Genomic DNA, 14,904 nt, shown 5'->3' with positions numbered 1-14,904 from the left:
CCTGTTATTTCTGATACTATTGCACAAAAGCAGTTGGACAATAGTCTCTACTGCAGTAGTATGTTAACAAGTATGGATTTCTTTCCATGGCTAAGGGAAATGCTTTCCAGTGGATTTATAGTGATATAATGCATGGTATAGTCCTGAGCGTTTGCCTTAATAATTGAAGAGTAATATAAATCATGTGCCAGGTGAAGCCATGAGAAGGGTTTATGCTTGTATTATACTCATGAAATCTGGTATTACGCTTGAGAGTGATAGTAACAGTTCAATCTTCCTTTTCCAAGGGATTAAGTATATCAGCTTTTGGGAAATTGTATGAATCTTTTCAACACCCTTGTAAGCTTGCTACCTGCTGTGCTTAGTTTCAGAATCCAGTGTTATCGCTTTCCTCTCTAAAAACTGTTTATTGTCTCATTCATCTATACATCAGATTCTTCATTCCAAAAATCACATAACTCTTCTGAGAAGAATATGCCCCCTTGTGTGGCTCCCTGAGGATTCCTTTCTTAGCCCCTTGTTGTAAACAGCTTATACAAGCATGACATGAGACATGGGTTCTGTAAAATCCTTTCAGAGTTGTTTATTAAGCTGTCTTGGTCTCAGATTATCTTTCTCAGTGATGATTCAGTGGCAGCTCAGCACTTTTCTTCAGCAGAAACCTTTGCAGACTGGAGCACAAACTGTGACTTTTAACAGTGGATTAGTCTGGTGTTATTTAGCACAGGTGTCTCTCAGTTGTTTCTTTGTACAATGCTGAGGAAGTGCACAGCCTGATTCATTGGGGTGAATGTCTAATATCAGCGCATTCTTGGGTCTAATAATTGCTGCAGATGCTTGGTGTGGGAAGGAAGGTCTGTGTGCAGAACCTGAAGGCACTAGAGCAGCAGTCCTTGTGGGTTTTAGGTGTAAAGCAGAGCATGCCTAAACAGTCCCTCTTGCCTCCTTTAAAACTGAAATTCTACCTTGCTCAGCAGTAGGGCCCTTGAACACGTTCTGATCATCTCTGGGGTTTCCAGGTTTTGGTTTTTTTCTTTACCAGATGTATCAAAAGTAATACTACTGACAAAAACCAAAAACTGTGTGCTTTTTCGTGGTGGTTGTGTGGATTTTTTTTTTTCCTTAGTAGAATGAGATTGGTAGGATAGCTAGAAAGTAATCTTTGTGGGAATGTTAATTGGCATTAACAGAGGCTGGGCAGTCACGGTTGCTGGTACACATATACTCTGGGGCAAGTGCTTGTGAGCCCACCTTGTAGTAGATTTGAGCACACTCAGGTTGAGCAAATAGGAAAATCTTTGTTGGAAGTGTTTTGTGTGTGAATATTTAGATGAAAAAAAAATCTTTAGTAAGAACATGCATGAAAAATACTTTCAAGATGAATCATTAGGTAATTTCTAATATTGCTGTAGATAACAAGTTTGAGAGAAGATGAGAGGCGTATTTTGTGGGAGCAGATTTAAACTGAGATTTGTACCATTATGAACTCTTGTTTTGTACAGGTAGTAGAGAAGTTTTTTTTTCCTTTGCTGTTACATCTGTACAACCTGTATCTGTGCACTCTAAGCACAGTTTAACCAAACTTTAACACTGAGAATAACCAAGCCTGCTTTGGCGTTAGCTTAAATGTGATTATTTTAAGGGCTCAATTTAGTGGACAATGGTGTTTAGAGCTCAGAAATGCTATATCACCTCCGGGTACTGGATGAATTTTGATTTGTAGTGCCAGTGAACTGCCTGAGGTGTGGAGTGTGTTTTCTTCTGCAGGATCTTGTTTGAGCTGACACCTCCTATATCTGGGAAATAAAAAAGTCTGTTCCTGATGGAAAACATGAATGTCTTGCTTGGAAGGAAGGATGAGATGTGTATTTTCTTTAAAGATGTGTACAAGAACAGGTCTTGTGAATGGATTGTACAGCTGCAAAGTACTAGGGGCAAATCCTACATTGCTACATTCCCATCTGGAATGCTGCACTAAATTGACTCAAATTGTGGACCATGGAAACTGCAGAATCTCTTCATGGGAATACTCAGACACTTACACTTGTTCTGGGATTTGGCACTGGCTATTCCCAGCCTTTGTCGGCATCTTAAGTACGAATGATTAATTACTCAAAATTGTAAATTTAAAAGAAACCTGTAGTGAGAAAATATGCACATACAAACCTTAAAAGTTAATTTGCTTTGAAGTTTATTTCCCTTTTTTTTTTTTTTTTTTTTTTAAGTGGTGAAGTAATTGTGATCAGAAGTGAGTGTGTTGCTATGACCTTGACTGGTGAAGCCACAGCAGTCCCATGAACTGGCTGGGGGACCTTTTCTTGAGGCTGTGTAGATGAAGTCTGTTGTGTAAGTATGAAAACAGGGAATTGTCTGTGAGGAGTGTTCAGTCTCCTATCTGCACACATATCTATCTTGAAACTGCTCCTCCCTTGGAAGGAAAGGGGTGAAAGGAACACAAGAGTTCATGAGAGTTACTGGCCTTTTGTTTTCTTGTGGTTGCTTCCATTACAATATTGGCAGGTGATTTGCATTGATTGATGTATTTCATCTCAGTATTTTTCCTGTTGGCAGAATGCCTAGATCTGAGAATGCCTTTTATGAACACTGCTTTATATCTAAAGAAATTAAATTAGAATGTTGCTTTTTACCTGTATGCATTACTGTCAGCTCAAGCTCCTTAATTTTTTAATTTTTTTTCAGCTTGGAAGCTAAGAAAATATCTAAGAAAAAAAAGATCTTAAAAACTGAGAGAGCAGAGCAACTGCAGAGATAAAGTGGTAGGTGGGAAATTAACTATGTAAATTCTATTGCCTTCAGGACCTCTCATGACTCAGTCCTTATGTGACTTCGCATGTAATTTGCAAAAGTTGTTGAAAAATGGATGAAGGATGTGAACATTAACGTGTAAAGAATCTATGTGGCCACAGGGTGTCCCCACTGTACCATGCTGATGCATCCTGATAAGCCATTTATCCTGTAGTACAACGCTGGATATACTTCTTAAATATGCTATTTTATATGTTGCAGGTTTTAGCATTTATTTTTATATTTCCAATTCTTATTTGTCAGGGCAACCACTTAACATCTAGTTTGATGGAGGGAGAAGCGTTAAAAAGAAATTGCTTTTCTTAATTTTCTTGCTTTAGGTCTGAGTTCTCTTTTAACTTCCAAAGATTGGGTATGGACAAGACTTGATTTTTCTTAAGTAACTGTTATTCATTCTATGTGAGTGCAATTTTGTTGTTGAAATTAGAATGAGAATTTATTCAGAAAGATAGATAATTTTCTGTGCACTTTTGAAAGCCTGCTACAGGAGGTATGCATGTTGACCAAGAAAGTAAGGTGGCATATTTATCTAAGGGCTTGTCTAAGCAATACTGGTGGCATCAAATTAAGGGGTGAAAGTAAAAGTAATGTTTTTGGGGTTTTAGGGTACCTTACTTTAGATATGGTTTAATATAAGCAGAAATGAGGCGTTCTGCACAATAAATGCATCCAAGTGGGAAGCTGGTGCAGAGAACAGCTACAGTAGTAAAACTTCCACCCTGGCTTCTGAATAGTATATGTGTCCCAAAACTTTGAATGTACTGTATGTGTTGGATCAGGCTGGGGCTGATACTGCACAAGGATATGTGCCCTACTCCTACAAGTGTTCAAGGTCAGGTTGGACAGGACTTAGCACAGTCTGGTCTAGTGGAAAGTGTCCCTGCCCACAGCAGGGGTGATGGGACTAGGTTGTCTTTAAGGCCCCTTCCAACCCAAACTATTCTATAATTCTTAAAAAGTATAAAGCATAAGGAGCTCTGTGTTAGGGCTAGGACGTAATGCTTTACTAAGACTGTGCTGTTACATTTAGGCTGTGGCAGTGATGCTTTCCTTAGGAATTTTTTATAGCTACATTAACTATATCCAGTTGCTTTAGATTTTCAGCACCTCTGAAAATCACGATGTGTGTTTTGAAGTCAGAACAGGCTGCTCCAGTCTGGGGGCAGGGCCCTTCTCTCCCTGGGTCTCCCAGGGGCTCACAGCCTCCTCTGGGTATCCACCTGCTCCAGTGTGGGGCTCCTCCTCTTGCTGCAGGTGGATCTCTTCATCCCTGTGGATCTCCATGGGCTGCAGGGGTACAGCTGCTTCACCATGGTCCTCACCACAGGCTGCAGAGGAATCTCAGCTCAGGTGCCTGGAGCACCTCCTGCCCCTCCTTCTTCGCTGACCTTGGTGTCTGTTCTTCTCACATGTTCTCACTCTGCTCTTCTCTAGTCACAATTAAAACTGTGCCACAACTTTTGATTCCTTCTTAAACATGTTATCGCAGAGGCATTACCACAATTTCTAATTGGCCAGCCTTGGCTAGTGGCTTGTCCACCTTTGGAGCCACCAGGGATTTGCTCTGTTGGACATGGTGAAAGTTTTTACTTTACTGTTATTAAAATTTTTTGTTATGTGTGAAGAAGACAATGAATACTTTTGAATTCTAAAAGTGTCCTCACTGTTCTAGGGAGAACTGGAGAAATAAGTAAAGAGTTTGTGAGAGTATCTTTCTTTTAAAAGAAAATCTGTTTTTGTTGATCCCTGGTTTACATGACCTAGTTAGCTAGTTAAGGTTCTTAGAGTTCTGCAGATATTTAATAACTTTGTGTTGTAACTAGCAGTTCTTCAAAGAAATACCCAACTGCAACAAATACATTACCATTGATGATTTAGTGAACTGACAACAAAGGTAAGTAAGGCTGCTGTGCCAGCTTCTGCCCTTTTTGCCTTGTTTGTTTCATATGCTGCCCAGCAGTTGTTTAAGTGTATTGTAGGTAGGTAAACAAATTGGACCTTTCTTTTTTCAGATGATGTGTCTGACAAATAGCTGTTTTCTTGTTGTCCCTCATGCTTTTTTTTATTTTTTACAGCACCTCACCTGATGGAGTCAATGTGATGTTTTGGACACAAATCTAATGCCTATTGTTAAACCAGGAAATCGGTAATAAATAATTTCTTGAATTTTAGTTAATCTTAAAATCTCGTTGCTGTTCCCATTCCTTCTTATACCATTTTTACTTAGTCTTTTTCCCTGGTGATGCTGAAGGTGAAAAATATGCCTATATACTTATGAATGCTGGCAGAAAAATCTCTTTTACAGTAACAATGGTTATCCTCTTGCATCCTTGCTCCCTTCCAGTATGGATTTTTGAAAACGGAAAGTTAAAACTGGAGTCAGTATAAACCACAACAGTGTTCATGAAGAATGCGAAAAATACTTTTAACAATTTTTTCAAGTAGCTTTAAGCTGTACTTAAGGGTAGTATCAGGAAATCTGTGGTAATCTTCTACAGAGCCTGCAGAGGGAATAGCAACCACCTTGTAGACTTAATGCAGTTCCTTCAGGAGGTTTTCTGAAGGTCGTGTTTGGACTTAATAAACACACTGTGTTCATGAAGAGAAGTATCCCCAGGCAATTCCCTACTTGCATCAGAAATTTCCACTCTTGCTTGAAGAAGAAAAACAATGCCTGAACTTTCTTTTGCATGAAATTGAGATTTCAAAACCATGCCATTACTGAATGTGTCTGGTGTGTTTCACTGGAGCATGGCAGTATCTCTTGAACAAACATCACTATTGTAACAAAATGGTTAATAGATTGGTGCTTTCTAAATGTGCCCAGTTGGCTGCACTGCAGATTTATAAATGTTGCTTTAAATACCTCCCTCTCGTGGCTTGTTTCCTGAATTAGTACTTCACCTGAGCTTGAAAAACTTATAATTTCTTGGGATGTTTCCAAAGTTCTGGTATCACGTCTGTGAGAACAAGACTTCAGAAAATCCTCCTCAAAGCATCAAGGTCTACAGCTTTTTCTTTTATACAATATGTTGAATACAGAGTTTGGGAAAAGTTTCTGTCTCTGTGTAATTTTCAGAGTGGTTTTGGTCCAAAAAGCATTTTTTTTTTGTGCTAAACCTGTTCTGGAGTTAGGGTAGGGAATTTGTGAGCTGGGTACAGCCATAGGTGCTGCTGTCCCATGCTACTAGGGCTCATCTCCTTGTCATGCTGCCTCTGACCCTGGGTGAATGCATAGAGGAGTCAGAAGCCAGGGAAGAGACTCCCACGCAGCCAAAACAGTTGCAGTGGACAGCTCTGCACTATGATCCCTCCTCCTCAGTGGGGCCCATTGCTCCAGTGTCCACCCTGGCAGGGTACTGGACCTGTGGGGAGAAATGTGGCAAAGCCAGTGGGACATGTGCACTGTGGGGACATTAAGGGGTGGGTGAAAGGAAGTGAAGAAAACTGGTCTAGTGGAAGGTGTCCCTACCTATGGCAGAGGGGCTGGAACTAGATTGTCTTTGAGATCCCTTCCAGCCCAAACCCTTCTAGGATTGGTGGCTGATGTCCAGTAGCCTAATGCTGTGACCTCTTCTGAGGTACAGTAAAATTAAAACAAGAGAAATGCACTGTCACAGATCTCTAGTATGATGTCTACCAATGTGTTGCCAAGCAAAGATCTGGACCCCACCTGATTTGAAAATTATTTTGATTTGATAGATTATAGCAGTTCTACTTCATATCTCTAGCATTGAATGTCATAAACTGGCAATTTCATTTCAGTAGAAATGACATATTACATATCAGGATAGAGCATACCTATTAAATAATGGATTATTTCATTAAAATATTCTCTATTATTATTAGATATTGCTCCATCAAACAACGTATTAGCATTAAAGATCACACACAGAGGTACAGTGTTTAGTAATACATAGCATTAGCAAACAGCATTACTTGGCAGTTTGACCAACCAGCTTATAACAAAGGCTTTGCCTTTCACATCAGTGAGATCTTTGTATTGCTGCCAGCATGCTCTCCACAGCACTGCTTCATGGTTGTGTGTGAAACTTGTGAGAGGAGACTTAGAGAAATAACAGGCTATGACTTTATGCATCAAGAATACATGCTGCTTATCGTAAATGATGTGCTAAGCACTGGCTGAATCATCAAAAAGATGGTGTGTGTGAGTGGATGGCTGTGTTCCTTGATGTGATATTGTTTTAATTGTTGAGCCTGAGTACTTTCACTAATACTTGCTCTATTTAGCTACTTCCAGTTTTGACTGAGCATGAGCCACAACCAGTAGAACTTTACTGAACTTGTTTCTACTTAGCTATCTGAGAACTAATAAAGTAGTTTTATCCTTCTTACTTCGTACATTCAGGCAGTTTCCAGATTACCTGCATTTATACCTCTGAAATGTACTTGATCAAGATTGGAGGGTGGCAATTTTAACAAATGTTTCAATTCAAACTAAGTCTCTTACTTAAAATTAAATGGCTTCTTCTCTATTATATAGATGTATAGCAGTTTTCCCCTTTTTCTTGTGCCTTTGAATGATAAGTTTACTTCAAATACACCTTAGTTATTGCAATGGAATCAAAGAGATTACAGCATGTGTCTGCATAGGCAAAACAGTGTTCTGACTTAATGCCAGCAAGAAAATAATTAATGACTTCAGGTATAAAAACTTAAAGCAGTAATTTCTCCAAATCACTTTATTTTGTCTGAAAAATCAAGAGTCTGTTTTACAAAGTAGTCTGGAGCATTAAGAAAACTTACAGTCATTCAAACACTCTAGTGCTACCCTGAGAAGAACTAGAGACCATGACAATTTTATTTTCAGGTAAGAACCCCATGGTTCTTATTATCAGTGAGCATTAACACCTTTTATATTAGGCAAGGAATGCTAATGTATTAGTATTACAGAGAAAGCTGTGCAGCAGAAAATAATAGCTTCCTATTTCCTGTACAACTTAAATAGTGGTAGTATGTATATTTGGTTACATGTTCTATGAGCACTTCAGTTTCACTGCACAGGAGACTTTTGAGGGAATTTGTTTCTTTGTTTAGATGCTAAGACTTCGTTGTTTTTTTTATTACTTCCAGCCAGTCAGTAACTGTTGAAGCTGATAAGCAGTACTCAACAATCAATACGCTTGCTTTCAAGGCTGACTGAAATGCTGGTAGTAGTGTCTGTCAACCACAGCTGTTGTCTGTAACACATGTTCCAGATTTTATTTTGGAAGCCTCAAATGAAGTCACTGCATGACCACAAAGGGCAACAAGTGAGAAGAAATAAAATTCTAGAATCCTAATTTTTACACTTTAAGAAAATAAGGGAATCTGTAATTTGATATAAAAATGCAGAATGAGAACTGAGAAGAAACAAAGAAGCTGCAGTAATCTGAAAACAACAGCAAATGAACTAAAAGCTGTACTCAAGGGTTAGGGGGTTTGCTGACTTTTAGACCTCTGCCTATTAGGTCATTAATGCCTGGCTTCAACCTCTGATCTTTCTGTAGTTCTGGAAGCTCTCTTCACTTTTTTTTTCCAACACAAGGCCAAAGTTGTGTGATTACAATGAGGCTGTTGTATTGAACATCCCACATGGATGCAGCAAAGAAGACTCTGAGAACTGGCTTATGTTGCAAGAATGCAACCATCTACTTTGTAAAATGTACATTAATCTCAAACAGCCTTTATTATGTGAGTAAGGTGTGATTGTTTTTGTTTAAATGGAACTTTTTTTTTTTCAGGAGGGAAGTTGCACCTCAGAACAAGATAAAGATTTGATAATCTAAGCTCCACTGTGACACATTAGGAGGAGAGGAAGGGGCTGTTTGTTAAACCAGCACTGTTGGAGAGCAAAGCTCTTGGAAGACAGTGAGGAGCAGCAGCACAAGACTACAAAAACTTGGGGTTAGCAATGCTGAAGTATGTTGTAAGTACAGTGGAACTCAGACACCCTTGCTGTTAACTCCCAATAATGTTAAGCCTTGAAAAACACCAGAGTTGATAAATTGTGCACAGCAGATTAATTAGAGACTTGGCTAACTTGAAATGACACATATCTCAGGGAGAAGTATGTACTCTGGGGCAGGGCAGGAAACACTGGATGCATTTATTTCTTAAGAAATGTTCCCATTTCATGTTTAGGAAACATTTTCCCTTGGTATTTGGGTGAGTTACATAGTAGTGTCTTCAGTGGATTCTTGGATTGCCATGTATGACAGCTTTCCCTGTTGATTTTTATTGATTTATGGGCCAGACTCTTGGCCATTTCAGGGTATTATTGACCATTCAAGAGTATGACTGTAGATTTGGCAGTGCAATATAGAGATTGTAAACACCGTGGCTTCCCTAGTGTCTTTGGTGTTGTTCTGATTTGTGGAGCAGGGTCAATGTGGGAACTCTAGCCCCTTCCCTGAGGCTGTGGAAGAAAAGAACTTGGAAATACCTGTATAGCCAGATTACCCAAGGCTACCCTTTTATATATTTGCTAACATGATGCCTTTTCCTACTTTTATGGAAATGCTTGATTTTTTCTTAGCGTTGCTTTTATTCTACTCTACCACCACTGACAATCTGAACCATAGGTCTAGTTATCTAATTGTTCCCAGAGCACAGTTTTTGAGCTACTTGCCAGCTCTGTCTGAAGCACGGACATCTCACTGGTGTTGTAGCACCTCTTCTTCTTCCTCCTCATCTGTATGTAGTTTGGATGTGCCATCCTTCTGTTCCTCCTACTGCCCTTGTGTTGCTTAGAGAGCCTATCGAGGAGTAGTGGGTAAAGCTTGGAGTCATGGAAAGAGGAGCTGTGTGTGCCACACTCACAGGGCCTTGGAGCATGCTGGGGCTGACTCCAAGACAGACTCATTCAAGCTCAATCTTGCCTTTCAGGCTTAATCACTGGCAGGCTCTGTCTTGTCCCACATACCAGCACCTGGACTCACATGGGGTTACAGAGGAGAATCCCAGGATGTCTGTGCTGTAAACAAAGATGTAACTGTGGAGCCAGATACTGAAATCTTTTGAAGGTCTTGTAGGCTGGAAGAGTTGTGTTATGAAATTTCAGCCAATTAAGTCCAGTGACTTCTAATATTTTTATTTTTATTTTTCATTTTTTAAGCTTAAAACCCAAGAGGGACCATTAGATTATCTTTCTTGGTCACTATTTGATGCTTAGTCTAGCTACAACCTACTTAGCAAACAAAAATGACAAGTGTGTAATGAACTCTGGTTAGAAGGAATCTTAGGATTAATGTAAGCATTTATAACAATAAGACAGTTAGGTAGTCACGTTGTAATTGGTGGATGGTATTAAAAATATTACCATTTAAAACAAAAAATAAACAAAAAATAGAAAAAGCTTTTTTTCTTTGTGATCACTCACTACTAAGTATTTTTCTATTTGGCAATTGTATGCTTTTCCAGTATCAAAAAAGGAGCATGACAGCATAGTGAGGCTTCCTGTTAAAATGCGATATCTCCCTACACAGTCAATAGGCAGTATGTTTACCAGGAAATGACTGAAAATCTTCCTGGAATATGACAGATGACCTGTCCAGAGCCAGCTGTCACTGAGATTCCTGGTAGATGTAGACATCTAATAGAATCCAGTAATTGGAGAGATATTTTAATTAGCTGCAACTCTCCTTTTGGGTTCAAAGAGCTGTATTAGTGATTTACTACTGTCAGTTGGAGAACTTAATTTACATATTGTATCTTGCTGTGTTCATTCTGAAGAGTGAAACTATTTGTTTCATGTTGTTATTTAAGCACTATCTCTTAAGCAGTGCATCAGTGCCTGACAACATGGCATTAAGAAATTAAGGCTTTTACACAAAGTTTGGAACCCACAGCCCTGTGAATTTGGCTCATCTTTCTGCATTGTTGCTGTGCAACTATGTATGCTTATCCTTGGCTACCCTAGGTTTGATCAGTGTGAGTTTGCAGAAATTAATAGCTAGCTAGCCCTGTGGGGTCAAACTTCTTGCAGAAACTGGCTGCTCTGTTGCAGGGACTGCCAGTTTTTTTCAGAGGAGGCAGATGGAGCTGAATATGGTAAAGAACTGATCTATTTACTGTTTGGGAATGGTTTTATATGTGCATATTTTTAAAAGTTTGTCGTGGTATAGGCAGCCCTCAGTAGGACTCAGTATGTAAAAACTGCCGTCAGCATGCCTTATTTGTGCCATTCAAAGAAAGGTGGGAAACCAAGAGCAGGTAGGATGTTCCCTTTACTGGAAGAAGCATGCCTGTTGCTCTTAAAACCCAGTAATGAGTTACTGAGCCCAGCTAGTCTGCTGTGTGGGTGGGGAGTTGGAGTCATGGAGACACTAGAGGTAGTGTTTCTCTTCCTCTTTAGTTTTCCACTGCTTAGTGGTACAAAGGCTCTCCCCCATATCCTGAAGCTTTCTGTGATCCCCCAGATGTCTTAGTGCTGTGTTTGTGCTGCAAAGGGCAAATCTGCCTAAGCAACTGGAAAGTCATCCCTATCCTTTGAATCAGTAATGAACTAGTTGTGAGCATTCCTGTGTAAGGTGGGGTGAGGCAGGGAAAGGTGAGTCCAGGATGTAGCCCGGGTGCTCAGCTTGGGCTGTATCTAGTGACCACTAACCCTCCCAGCATCACTGCTGCTTACTCTCACACTGCTGCTCACCCTCAGATAGCCTGTCTACCTCTCTAGCCTTGTATGGCTTATTTCCAGTTCATGTCATGCATCTTGTATATCTGAGTACAAGACCCAGGGGCACTTGAAGTCTTTCACAGGTTGGCTTTAGTCACGTTTTCTGTCTGCAGTTGCATTTTCACCTCTAAACTTTCCCCAGAAGCCATGGTTGGGCATATTGAGAAAGTTTGAATAGATCCCTAAAGTAAGTCAGATTCTATGAGATGAAATTCTTCCTTAAACACAAACACCTCATATTCATGGTCACATTGGTATGGCAGAGCAGAGGCTAGCACTTTGTCTGAGTGAGGTGGTCCTACTGTCCTGGTTGCTCTTCCCTCTGCTGTACTGACCCCTTCATGTACTTGTGGCAAACTGTGCATACAGCAGAGAGGTTTAATAGTGAAATGACAGTCTTGGCGCCCTTAAGTAGTGCATATCTGTGTGCGGTTAGCACACACAAAGTTATGTAAACATTAAGGTGTGTTCAGGAAGCAGAGTGAGATGGTTGTGCAGCTTGAGGCATAGGACTTAGGTTGGAGAAATATGTTGCAACATTTTTGAAGTGGAGGAAAAAGGGGAATCGGCCATTTTTTCCCCCCACTCCTGTCCCTGTTTCTTGGAAACAGGGATTTGATCTGCAAGAGTTAATTTGAAGATCTTGACACTAGGCTCTTAAATTCCACTCTTTATGCACTTTCTGTCTCTGGAGTGATAGAACTTAAGATGGATTTTTCTTTTAGCAGAGCGAGTGCAACCTCCTTCTAAACAGGGAAGATATTTTCATACTCAGAAACATTTTTTTGTAACTGAAATGCTGCATCTCTTGTGTCTCTGGCATTTTTAGCTTTTTCTGGGTTGTTTCCAGGGGTATGCAGGAGAAAAGTAGTTAACAGCAGAGGAGACTATCATGGGCTCAGGAAGGACTGGAAACACAATCAGCTATGTAAAAATGTGAATGATCTCTTTCTCTTAACTGTTTTTTGTTCCTTTTACAAGATCATGGCAGGCAGTGACTTGCTGGACTTCTGTTTCAGCTGTGTGTAATATATTCCAGCATTGCAGAAGACATAAAAGCCATTATACTGAAGGTGTAAATTAGCTTGCACTCAGGACTGTTGCCAGATCACAGAACAGTGTGTGAAGCATACCAAATGATAGAGCTGAGTATGCAGCAATGATACTCAGTTCAAGAGAGGCTGCCACCTTTTTGCTTCAGTGATACAAGAATTGGCAAGGAGAGAAGGTGCAGCATCTTAGCTATTCATGAAGAGGAGAGAAAAAGGCATTGAATTAGCATTTAGTGTCTCTAGCTGCCAAACTGTCTCATTTAGGCTGAATATCACTGCCAGGCTGTGTACTCTCAGCAGCATGTTTTGAAGTGCAAGGAGGCTGGGAAGGAGCTGGGAAGCACCCACCATGTGGCAGAATATGAAGGCAGGAGTTGACTGCCAAGTGGTAACTTCTGCTGGATAGTTTAAGCATCCAGCCCATCTGTGTAAAGCTACCTGGGATGTATATGGAGCTAAATTAAGTGACAGAATTCTAGTTGAAACTTCAGCTTTCAGCTCTGTACCGTAATTAAAGGAAAGACAAGATGTCCAAGAAAAGTCTGCTTCTTTTGGAGTAATTAAGTTTTCAAAAAACTGCATTATCCTGACACCCAGGAATCAGGGACTGTGGTTGCATTGTACAGGATAGACACAAGGAAGTTTAGGTCATCAGCTTATTGATGAATACAGTTACTTTAACAGATTTGCAAAGCTGAATTGCCTTTTAAAAATTGTTGTTTTTTGTTGTTTTTTTTTTTCATGATAGTGTATCAAAGGTTTCGTATTAGATAGCCAGGTATATTTATTCTGTTTGCAAAAGCTGCTAGGTGGATCTTTTTTTGGTGCAGGGTGGTCTTATATGGACTTTTATGTCAATGAATGTGTGTATCAAAGTACCCTTACGACAGTGGAGCGTATATTAGCAGATTATTACCCTTAGAGTTGTTATGTGGATTTTTAGGTATGCTTTAATCTCTTGCTGCCTCTTCCCTGGAAGACTGATTTTTTAAGTAGCAAAGCTGTTTAAAGCTTCTTAAGTTTTGGGTTTTGTTCTTTTTTAATATAAAAGAAAAGCACTACATGCACTTTTATCTCTCAACCAATGTTCACCACAGCTAAAGTAACTGTTTACTATCATAGTTTAAAATATAGCCTTTGTGACAGGATCTTGTTCTACAATGTTCAGCTGTGACTTTGGTGCTAATTTATTCAGTTAATCATTAAGAGAACAGTATTGCTGAACAGTAACAAAGCAGAGCTTGAGACTAAAATGAAGCTATTCTACAACCTAAGGTGGAAACTAATATAGGAATAATAGCAATAGACCACCAGCAGGTTGAGTTGGCTTTTATGTCTGTTTACTCTTGGAAGTAAAGGGAGAGAGTAGTTTGGAAAGAGGAAGGAAAGTACTTAACCCTCTGCATGATGTGAACTCAGTCCAACCCCTTTACTATTATATCTAACATTTAATGTTACATATTCATATATGACAGATAATGTCATATATAAATTCTTACATATATATGGGAGCTTAAAAATAGAAATTTCACTTGTCTTCAAATGAAAAATTCTGCCACCTGATGCAAATTAATAGTAGTAAGTGAAATAATTTATGAGAGACCAAACAGACATTTCCTATACAGCTTCTCCTCTACAGAATACCATCCTCTCCCTTGGTCATCTTTGGATGAAGAGAGACAAGTTTTACTTCTGGTACTATAGGGAGGGATTGCAGGGACTGAGGAAAGACAGCCCTCAGATCTGCATGCCATCAAAAAATAGCATTCTGTGCACAGCTATGATAAGTTGGATAACTGTTGGAGCATATCAAAAATTTTACTTCACTCCAGAAGATTCTCTCTACACAAGGTTCAAGGGACAGCTGACACAGGGAAGTCATAAACCAGCTACTTACTGGTGAGCATAAGCATTATGAGGGATAGCATGTCCCATGTGTAGGATATATCCTACATTCATGATGCTCAGGCATAAGAATGCCACCTATTACTACCTCTTTTTCACAGTGATAGAATGATGGGACAATAACATTACCCATTAAGGAGAAGAACACTAAAAGACCTGCAATCCTAACCCATACAGCCCCTTTGTCAGTAGACTCATGGAAAGAGAGTATTCCTTCAGGTATGCTCAAACTCTCATGGGAACTGGGATGTTTGCACATGTTTTGGTCTGTGTTTACAGAAATTTTTCACATACAGAGACATTTGCTTTTATTCCTGAAAAAGTGGAGTGCCTGACTTAGCTTTGATACTCTAAGCTCCTAACCATAGTTCCAGAAGAATATTATTAAATAAGAGACTTTTTTACTGGGAAGTTTATAAGGAAAATTCATACTAACTGCTTCAG

The 14,904-nt window shown here is 39.6% G+C and overlaps 1 long non-coding RNA gene across 1 annotated transcript; it reads left to right on the top strand.

Annotated features, from left to right (window-relative positions):
- Window positions 1-2,700: 2,700 nt before the first annotated feature.
- LOC109022737 lies at window positions 2,701-9,094 on the top strand. The gene is made up of 3 exons (XR_004498260.1): window positions 2,701-2,777; window positions 4,902-4,972; window positions 8,571-9,094. It is a non-coding gene; the product is annotated as an uncharacterized LOC109022737 (long non-coding RNA).
- The last annotated feature ends 5,810 nt before the right edge of the window (window positions 9,095-14,904 follow it).

Source organism: Parus major, chromosome 7 (assembly GCF_001522545.3).
Source record: "Parus major isolate Abel chromosome 7, Parus_major1.1, whole genome shotgun sequence".
In the NCBI taxonomy this organism is placed as follows: Eukaryota; Metazoa; Chordata; class Aves; order Passeriformes; family Paridae; genus Parus; species Parus major.
The sequence above is the reverse complement of the archived record's forward strand: the minus strand, read 5'-3'. Positions and strand labels throughout refer to the sequence as shown.